The following is an 11952-nucleotide window of genomic DNA, read 5'->3' on the forward strand; positions in this document are numbered from 1 at the left end:
CCCGTAGACTCACCACACAGAGACCCATAGATTCACCACACAGAGATCCATAGACTCACCACACAGAGACACACAGACTCACACAGAGACCCACAGACTCACACAGAAACCCTTAGACTCACCACACAGAGACCCATAGACTCACGATACAAAACCCATAGACTCACCACACAGAGACCCATAGACTCACCACACAGAAACCCGTAGACTCACCACACAGAAACCCGTAGACTCACCACACAGAGACCCATAGATTCACCACACAGAGACCCATAGACTCACCACACAGAGACCCATAGACTCACCACACAGAGACCCATAGACTCACCACACAGAGACCCATAGATTCACACAGAGACCCACAGACTCACACAAAGACCCATAGACTCACCACACAGAAACCCATAGACTCACCACACAGAGACCCATAGACTCACTACAGAGAGACCCATAGACTCACCACACAGAGACCCATAGACTCACCACACAGAGACCCAATGGACTCAACACACAGAAAGCAATAGACTCGCCACACAGAGACCCATAGACTCACCACACAGAGACCCATAGACTCACCACACAGAGACCCATAGACTCACCACACAGAAACCCATAGACTCACCACACAGAAACCCATAGACTCACCACACAGAGACCCATAGACTCACCACACAGAGACCCATAGACTCACACAGAGACCCACAGACTCACACAGAGACCCATAGACTCACCACACAGAGACTCATAGACTCACCATACAGAAACCCATAGACTCACACAGAGACCCACAGACTCACCATACAAAAACCCATAGACTCACCACACAGAGACCCACAGACTCACACAGAGACCCACAGACTCACCATACAAAGACCCATAGATTCACCACACAGAGACCCGTAGACTCACCGCACAGAGACCCACAGACTCACCATACAAAGACCCATAGACTCACCACACAGAGACCCATAGACTCACCACACAGAGACCCATAGACTCACCACACAGAAACCCGTAGACTCACCACACAGAGACCCATAGATTCACCACACAGAGATCCATAGACTCACCACACAGAGACACAGACTCACATAGAGACCCACAGACTCACACAGAGACCCACAGACTCACCATGCAAAGACCCATAGACTCACCACACAGAGACCCATAGACTTACCACACAGAAACCCGTAGACTCACCACACAGAGACCCATAGATTCACCACACAGAGATCCATAGACTCACCACACAGAGACACACAGACTCACACAGAGACCCACAGACTCACCATACAAAGACCCATAGACTCACCACACAGAGACCCATAGACTCACCACACAGAAACCCGTAGACTCACCACACAGAGACCCATAGATTCACCACACAGAGATCCATAGACTCACCACACAGAGACACACAGACTGACACAGAGACCCACAGACTCACACAGAGACCCACAGACTCACACAGAAACCCTTAGACTCACCACACAGAGACCCATAGACTCACGATACAAAGACCCATAGACTCACCACACAGAGACCCATAGACTCACCACACAGAAACCCGTAGACTCACCACACAGAAACCCGTAGATTCACCACACAGAGACCCATAGACTCACCACACAGAGACCCATAGACTCACCACACAGAGACCCATAGACTCACCACACAGAGACCCATAGATTCACACAGAGACCCACAGACTCACACAAAGACCCATAGACTCACCACACAGAAACCCATAGACTCACCACACAGAGACCCATAGACTCACTACAGAGAGACCCATAGACTCACCACACAGAGACCCATAGACTCACCACACAGAGACCCAATGGACTCAACACACAGAAACCAATAGACTCGCCACACAGAGACCCATAGACTCACCACACAGAGACCCATAGACTCACCACACAGAGACCCATAGACTCACCACACAGAGACCCATAGACTCACCACACAGAAACCCATAGACTCACCACACAGAGACCCATGGACTCACAACACAGAGACCCATAGACTCACACAGAGACCCACAGACTCACACAGAGACCCATAGACTCATCACACAGAGACCCATAGACTCAACACACAGAGACCCATAGACTCACACAGAGACCCACAGACTCACACAAAGACCCATAGACTCACCACACAGAGACCCACAGACTCACACAGAGACCCACAGACTCACCATACAAAGACCCATAGATTCACCACACAGAGACCCGTAGACTCACCGCACAGAGACCCACAGACTCACCATACAAAGACCCATAGACTCACCACACAGAGACCCATAGACTCACCACACAGAAACCCGTAGACTCACCACACAGAGACCCATAGATTCACCACACAGAGATCCATAGACTCACCACACAGAGACACATAGACTCACACAGAGACCCACAGACTCACACAGAGACCCACAGACTCACCATACAAAGACCCATAGACTCACCACACAGAGACCCATAGACTCACCACACAGAAACCCGTAGACTCACCACACAGAGACCCATAGATTCACCACACAGAGATCCATAGACTCACCACACAGAGACACACAGACTCACACAGAGACCCACAGACTCACACAGAGACCCACAGACTCACACAGAGACCCACAGACTCACCATACAAAGACCCATTGACTCATCACACAGAGATACATAGACTCACCACACAGAGACCCATAGACTCACCACACAGAAACCCGTAGACTCACCACACAGAAACCCTTAGACTCACCACACAGAGACCCATAGACTCACCATACAAAGACCCATAGACTCACCACACAGAGACCCATAGACTCACCACACAGAAACCCGTAGACTCACCACACAGAAACCCGTAGACTCACCACACAGAGACCCATAGACTCACCACACAGAGACCCATAGATTCACACAGAGACCCACAGACTCACACAAAGACCCATAGACTCACCACACAGAAACCCATAGACTCACCACACAGAGACCCATAGACTCACTACAGAGAGACCCATAGACTCACCACACAGAGACCCATAGACTCACCACACATAGACCCAATGGACTCAACACACAGAAACCAATAGACTCGCCACACAGAGACCCATAGACTCACCACACAGAGACCCATAGACTCACCACACAGAGACCCATAGACTCACCACACAGAGACCCATAGACTCACCACACAGAAACCCATAGACTCACCACACAGAGACCCATAGACTCACCACACAGAGACCCATAGACTCACACAGAGACCCATAGACTCACCACACAGAAACCCATAGACTCACCACACAGAGACCCATAGATTCACACAGAGACCCACAGACTCACACAAAGACCCATAGACTCACCACACAGAAACCCATAGACTCACCACACAGAGACCCATAGACTCACTACAGAGAGACCCATAGACTCACCACACAGAGACCCATAGACTCACCACACAGAGACCCATAGATTCACACAGAGACCCACAGACTCACACAAAGACCCATAGACTCACCACACAGAAACCCGTAGACTCACCACACAGAGACCCATAGACTCACTACAGAGAGACCCATAGACTCACCACACAGAGACCCATAGACTCACCACACAGAGACCCATAGACTCGCCACACAGAGACCCATAGACTCACCACACAGAGACCCATAGACTCACCACACAGAGACCCATAGACTCACCACACAGAGACCCATAGACTCACCACACAGAAACCCATAGACTCACCACACAGAGACCCATAGACTCACCACACAGAGACCCATAGACTCACACAGAGACCCATAGACTCACCACACAGAAACCCATAGACTCACCACACAGAGACCCATAGACTCACCACACAGAAACCCATAGACTCACCACACAGAGACCCATAGTTTGTTGTCCTTCCCCCGCACCTCCGATGAGCACGGTTGGCTACGTACGGTGCGAAAGAAGTTCACCGTGCATACAACGTGCATACAACACGCACACAGCCGCACGGGCATTGATTGAAGACAAGCAACACAGTGGTTTCGAGTAATATTCCAGTGTCAGGGGTGACGCCGCAGTAATATCGGTTGCGTGTTCTCTGAACGTGACGCTACGGGTGGATGTGAATTGTGCCTGTGCGCGCCGCACGCACGCGCGTGTGTGTGTGGTGAGCGAGCCGATATGCAACCAGAGTTCGACTCCGGGCGACGGCCAACATCCATGGCGAGTAACCCCTGGGCCGATTCTAGGGCCTCACCTCGGGTCCGACAAATTCCTGAACGCGACGCGTGAACAACAAACAGCGCTGGGGATACAAAGGCGGTCGCGGGTGGCATTCGCCCCACACCACCCCCTCGTGCGCCATCCCGGCCTTCATAGGTGCTCCGCGAACAGCACTTGCCCCAACAGTCTGCGTAGGTTGCACGGCTGACCTTTGTCTTTGCGTGTGTCGTGCGAGCGTGCGTGCGTGCGAGTTATCTGGTGGTTTTGTCTGCCCGCGCAGAGGACCTCAACGCACCCCCAACAACAGCCTCACCACCATCCCCTCCATCCCCCTAGCCCCCTCCCCTCCATCCCCCTAGCCCCCAGCCCCCACCCCAGCCTGGCCGCGGGCACCTCCCCAGGTGAGAGCTTCACACGCGATGGTCGGTGAGGTTTCGCCATCCTCCTCCTCCTCCTGCACTCTTCATTCACAACCCTCCTACCCCCCAGGGTCAACTCAACGACCCCCACCGCCCCCCCCCCAAGCCCCCGCCCCTCCCCCTGCCCCCACCCTCACGTTCACTGTTGCAGCGCGGCCAAGGCGCAGCGCGTGGCGTCAGACAGTCGTAGGGAATGAGATTCATGAGCGGTGGCAAGAGCTGAGCGCCCGCTGTGTAAACACGCGCAGGGGTGGCCGCGTGGCCGTGTCGGAGGCGGCGAGGGGACGTCTGTGAACAAGAGCTTTAGAGCTCGTCGGATTCCTCCGGTATGATGAATACTTATTTTGACTGTGATCGATGGTCTCAGCCCGGTCACCAGTCCCTTCGACTGAGAACCCCACACAGCCACACAGAGACCACGCGTTACATAGGGACCCGTAGACTAGCACTGAGAACCACACACAGCCACACAGAGACCACGCGTTACATAGGGACCAGTAGACTCACACTGAGACAGACTTACGATCCCCCTCACCCCACAACACCTCGAGGTCTCTCCGGTGAGCGAGGAGGAGGAGGAGGGGAGGATTTGAGAGAAAAATGGGCCCCTGGCGAAAAAAGAAAAAACACAATTACCACCACCACCACCATCGCCACCCTCCCACTCACTCAACGACGACCCTGGCTCGCTCATTTAGCCTCCTGGCACGTGACCCTGCCGCGGTTGCTAAATGTCATTTTGGCAGCAAAAAGACCTTGCAAGCCCCCTTAGGGTTTGTTGGTGGACGGGACAGATGGTGAGCTGTGAAACTCCCTTCCCGTTGCGCGTCGAGGAGGAGGAGCCCGTACCCTGGCTCGCTCAGGCCGTGCAGCAAATGTGGACTCCACTTGGGATCGAGTGTTGCCCCCTCGCACGTGTGGGTTTTTATTCATCCGGGTGCTTTGGCTTCCTAAATAAAAACAAAGATCCCCGTGTAAGGACAAGTGCTGTTAGCGAGCACCTATAAAGGCCGGCACACGAGGTGGTGGGTGGCCAACACCACGCCCGGCCGCCTTTGTCTCCCCAGTTTACGCACCGCACCAGTAACTCATTTGAGGCTGAACCCACACAGCCAGGTTCGCAGCACGCTCACCGCTACACTACCACTCCCGGCTTCCTCCCAGACATACACGCACTCATTCATTGGTCGATAACGGCTTCATATATAGAGGACCGCAGAGCTTGGAGGAGAAATCGGCGCCGGCTCAGTGAGGCGTGGCTGCTGCCTCCCCACTCGTCTGTGGTTCCTCTTCCTGGTGCCTCAAAGTCGTCCCCTCTCTCTCACGGAGTCGTCCTCTCTCTCTCTCTCTGAATCGTCCTTTAACTCTTTCTCTCTGAGTCGTCCTCTCTCTCTGAGTCGTCCTTTAACTATTTCTCTGTTAGTCGTCCTCTCTCTCTGAATCGCTTCCTCTCTCTCTCTCACGGAGTCGTCCCCTTTCTCTCTCTCTCTCTGAGTCGTCCTTTAACTCTCTCTCTCTCTGAGTCGTCCTCTCTCTCTCTCTCTACTGTGCGGTGGCGGCGCGTTACAAGTTGACGTAATTGTTGTTCTAACCACAGACCACGACATTCAAGCCAACTTCGAGCTTACTTGCACTCTTACAATCCCCTCTCTATCCCTCTTACTAGCCCTCGTTAGAATATACATCGCTTGAATGATGAGCGTGCGCGTGAAACTATAAATTACGGGGGGGGAGCGGTGGCGCAGTGGTCAGCACACCGCGCTACAAACCCAAGTTCGACTCCTGGTGCTGTGTGTACAAACCGTGGGCACTCGAGAGGCATGACTGTTGGGGCAAGTGCTGTTAGCGAGCGCTTATGAAGGTCGGGACGGCACACGAGGGAGTGGGTGGCCATCACCACGCCCGGCCGCCTTTGTCTCCCTGGCGACGATGCTTACACACCGCACCAGGTACTCATTTGAGGCTGAGTAGACCTAGGGAAGGCCCGGGACCGATTCAGATAATCGTCACTGGTGCTGTTGGTTGGCGCGTGCGGGAATCGAACTCGGGTGGCCGTGTTCGTAACGCAGTGTGCTAACCACTGCACCACCGCTCCCTACCTCGACACGATATACATTACTTGTATACACACATACGTACCTCGGATTATAAGACGCATGTTCCACCTTTTTGCTTTGCATGCTTTATAACAAGTGTGTTGTGTGTTTAATGCATCACATGGCCATAATTATAATATATATTGGACCTTGAATGAATATGCAAGTCGTTTATCGGTGTCAACGATAAGCACAAAAAGGCCTTTGGAACATTTGCTTGAAGAATGGAAAGTCAAAAGACATCGTCATTGCCTGCAGAGATGAGAGGATAGGAGAGCGGAGCAAACGCTCCTGCTGCCCACCCAAGTTCACTTGTAAATATGTAAATAAAAACTAAAATTTGCTAAACCTTGGCCACAATATCTGGACTTGTCTTCTTATGACAAGGCATAGATTTCTGTTTATATGATTGTGGTTAAGGTTGTACTTTATTAATCCCTAATCTCTGCCATTACATACAATGAAACAAGAAAGGTAAAAAAAAACAGATAAATGTAATATTAGACATTATTGTAATAAATAAATAAAGATCACCCCATGTGTTGGTGATTTTTTTATCTTTTCTGCAGGAAATGGCAAGAAATGAGTTTTCAAATTTAGATTTGGTCTCCCCCAATGTTGACTTCATGGCTACGGCCTTGATGCATCATGCTCGTACTCAGAATGTAAATGTTGTTGCTTAGCGCTCCAACACAACCGGCGTGCTGTACTAGTATACTACACTACACACTACACTATACACTAGTGCTGTACTAGTATACTACACTATACACAACACTATACACTAGTGCTGTACTAGTATACTACACTATACACTACACTATACACTAGTGCTCTACTAGTATACTACACTATACACTACACTATACACTACAGTATACACTAGTGCTGTACTAGTATACTACACTATACACTACACTATACACTGCACTATACACTAGTGCTGTACTAGTATACTACATTATACACTACACTATACACTAGTGCTGTACTAGTATACTACACTATACACTACACTATACACTAGTGCTGTACTAGTATACTACACTATACACTACACTATACACTAGTGCTGTACTAGTATACTACACTATACACTATACTATACACTACAGTATACACTAGTGCTGCACTAGTATACTACACTATACACTACACTATACACTAGTGCTGTACTAGTGCACTACACTATACACTAGTGCTGTACTAGTATACTACACTATACAGTACACTATACACTAGTGCTGTACTAGTATACTACACTATACAGTACACTATACACTAGTGCTGTACTAGTATACTACACTATACACTATACTATACACTACACTATACACTAGTGCTGCACTAGTATACTACACTATACACTACACTATACACTAGTGCTGTACTAGTACACTACACTATACACTAGTGCTGTACTAGTATACTACACTATACACTACACTACACACTAGTGCTGTACTTGTATACTACACTATACAGTACACTATGCACTAGTGCTGTACTAGTATACTACACTATACACTACACTATACACTACACTATACACTAGTGCTGTACTAGTATACTACACTATACACTAGTGCTGTACTAGTATACTACACTACACACTACACTATACACTAGTGCTGTACTAGTATACTACACTATACACTACACTATACACTACACTATACACTAGTGCTGTACTAGTATACTACACTATACACTACACTATACTAATATACTACACTATACACTACACTATACACTAGTGCTGTACTAGTATACTACACTATACACTACACTATACACTACACTATACACTGGTGCTGTACTAGTATACTACACTATACACTACACTATACACTAGTGCTGTACTAGTGACGAATTGGCCACTTATTGGCTGTGCCGGGTGGCGGCGGGTTTAACGACACAACATTTATATATTTACGCAATCTACCCCCCCCCCCCAAAGAACCCCTCTATCATGAAGGCTCAAGGCTTTTCTGCTCTCATCATTTTCACGTCAAAGCAGGCGAGGTCGGGTGGGGTGAAGATCTGGTGATGGATGGTGGTGGATGGTGATGGATGGTGGTGGATGGTGATGATGGTGATGATGGTGATGATGGTGATGGAGCGAGGTGATGTGTGTGTGTGTACGAATATCTGAACCGGACCTGAGCCTCCCCTAGGTCGACTCAGCCTCAAAATGAGTACCCGGTGCACCGTGTGCGAACGTCGCCACCGGGGGGGGAGACAAAGGCGGCCGGGCGTGGTGCTGGCCACCCACCCCCTCGTGTTGCCGTGCCGCGAGCAGCACTTGCCCCCGACAGTCCGCTCAGGCTACACGGGGGATCTTTGCCTTTGTTTGTATGGGGTGATGTCGGGAGGGTGGATGCCGCCCGCGGCACGGATTATAGGGTAATTGCCACCACCACCACCACCCACTTCCTTCCTAAAACACGCTGAGCACATTTCAATTAAACGCGAGGCCTCCGCGCCTGCCCTTTGATGTGCGGCGTGCATCGGGGGGGTTCAAGGTCACGAGGGTCAAGGTCACGAGGGCCATCGCGGCCACTCTGCCCCGTTGCTGGTCGACACCACCGCCCTCGTCCTAGGTCACCGGGGCTGTGGATGGCAGCTGCCGCTCGAGCCTTCAACAGCCGCTCGCACAGCCTCCTCCATCTAGTAAGGGTTGTCGCGTAAACAGAACGTGGCCATCTTCTTTGCTTCTTTCGGTAAAGTCACGTAGAGTGAGAATAAAATAATAAAATAATATTATAAAATAACACAATAAAATTCTCACGACGTTTCGGCCACAACACAAGTGGCCTTCTTCAGGTGAAAGGAACAAACCTGTCGGGACGACAGAGCTTGAAGCTCTTGTGTTGTGGCCGAAACGTCGTGAGAATTTTATTGTGTTATTTTATTATTTTATTGTTTGATTCTCATTCTACGTGACTTTACCTAAAGAACTAAAGAAGATGAATCCTTGCAGTCACGAAAGCTTTAAATCGAAACAGAACGTGGCCAATTCGTCACTAGTACAGCACGCCGGCCCTCAAGTAATGCAGGACACATCGGGTTATTTAGTTTAACACGTCGTAGGCTTTCGTGACCAATATCATCCATAATACAGGTTGTTTTTTGGGGGGGAGGGGGGTTCGTTCACGTCAATATTAATGTGCCGTTAATTTATTGCCGCGCGGGCATTATTGCAACATGTTAATTGCGTGCGACTTTAGCTTGACATTTGATCTATGATTACCATGATTAATGTTACGTTTCCTCGCATGATGTATCCATCACACATCAGCGTCAATCACTCGTCGACGCATCGCGCGTCCAGCGGAGGTGAGCATCGCGTCCGAAAACGGAGCCCGCGCGTCTCATCCGAAGGGTGCCGCGTTGTTCAGAACTTGACAACCGATCCTCGAATCGAATCACGATCCCGAATCAAGGACGGGGAGGAGGGGGGGGGGGTACGGGATGCTGGTGTAAATCATTCCACACCCAGCATCATCATCATCATCATCACCCCACCATCGTCACCATCACCCCCATCAAAATCACCATCATCATCGTGGCTCCATCACGCACATGGTAGTGCACTACTCGCTGGGAGGAGAATCCCAAACGGAGATGGTTTCACCTCGGGCTCCGGCACGACTCATGAGGATGGATTCCAAAACGAACGCAGAGAAACGAACATCCGCATGCCCTTACGAAGGACCATTGCCTGAAACGTCGCCTATATTCTATATATGTTTCCTTTTAAGGCCACGGTATTATTGACAAACGTGTTGAGTTTGTTGTTGTTGTTGTTTTTATTATTTGTGCTTGTGTAGTAGTCGTGTATGGAGACGGAGTCGTAGTAGGAAGCAACACGTTTCATTTATATCTTTAACAACACTCACTAGGACTTAACACGAAGGGGTAATGGCCCCTTCCACCCACAACCTGTGGAGGTACAGCCACCTGGGCTATCTATCCTAGCCACTGACCTACTCCTATAGCCCTCCGGCTGGCTGGAGCTAAGGAGGCTGACCCACCGCTGGCACCGGTGGGTCTCTGACCACTGGGTCCGTCCAGACCCGGTCCTCAGAAGGACGTCGGGCTGAGGGAACCTCAGGGTCCCAGCCTCTCGACCTCTGGCACCGCACTGAGCCCCGGCCCTTAGAAGGACGTCGGGGCTTGGGGTCCAGGGTCTCGTCTCCAGGTGGCTCCTCGACTTCGGCTTGAGGCGAACTGAGCTCTGCTCTCAGGAGCCCGCCTTTTATACGATTCCCCACCGAGGGGCGGGGTTCTGAGGGATCACAGATCCCCCACAGCCCCCTCCCCTCAGGAGGGGTTCTGGCCACAGGTAGTCCAACCGATCTGTGTTTGTTTATCCCGCTTTCTGTCTAGGGGCAGGGTTCTGGGGGATCACATACACACACACAGTCACAACACACACACTCACATCACACACACTCACAACACACACTCACAACACACACACTCACAACACACACTCACAACACACACTCACATCACACACACTCACAACACACACTCACAACACACACTCACAACACACACACTCACAACACACACACTCACAACACACACACACACACTCCACAGCCTCCACCCCTCAAGCGGGGTCTTGGTCAGGGTTATCAATGACCCCGCTCTGGTAGGTACTGTGTGGCGTGCGTGTGTGTGTGTTTACAGAGTGACCACCACACTTGTGCCCCATTGCCAACGCAGAAACCAAACTTATTTTTTTATTTTATTTTTTTAGCAGGCGTAAGCCCCCACTGAGATATGCAGCTCTTTTTCAGAAGCGATCTGTGGCCTATCGCAAATGATAGCCCAACTAAGCCGTGTGGACATTTATAGCAGGCAAAGACTCTAAACGCGTGATGTTGATTCTAAATGTGGAGGGGTAAACTGCAGGAGCCGGAGAAAAATCCACGCGACCACGGGGAGAGAGAGAGAGAGAAACACCGCAAACTCCAAACACACAGCAGGAAGCGTCAGAGTCTGGATCGAATCCACGACCTCCTGTATACCGGGTGAAGTAGTTAACATCTCTACAGGGAGAGAGAGAGACACCACACACTCCAAACACACAGCAGGAAGCGTCAGGGTCTGGATCGAATCCACGACCTCCTGTATACCAGGCGAGGTAGTTAACATCTCTACAGGGAGAGAGAGAGGGACACCGTAAACTCCAAACAC

Source organism: Petromyzon marinus, chromosome 52 (assembly GCF_048934315.1).
Source record: "Petromyzon marinus isolate PM22_M1 ecotype Great Lakes invasive population chromosome 52, UKy_Petmar_22M1.pri1.0, whole genome shotgun sequence".
NCBI classification, from domain to species: Eukaryota; Metazoa; Chordata; class Hyperoartia; order Petromyzontiformes; family Petromyzontidae; genus Petromyzon; species Petromyzon marinus.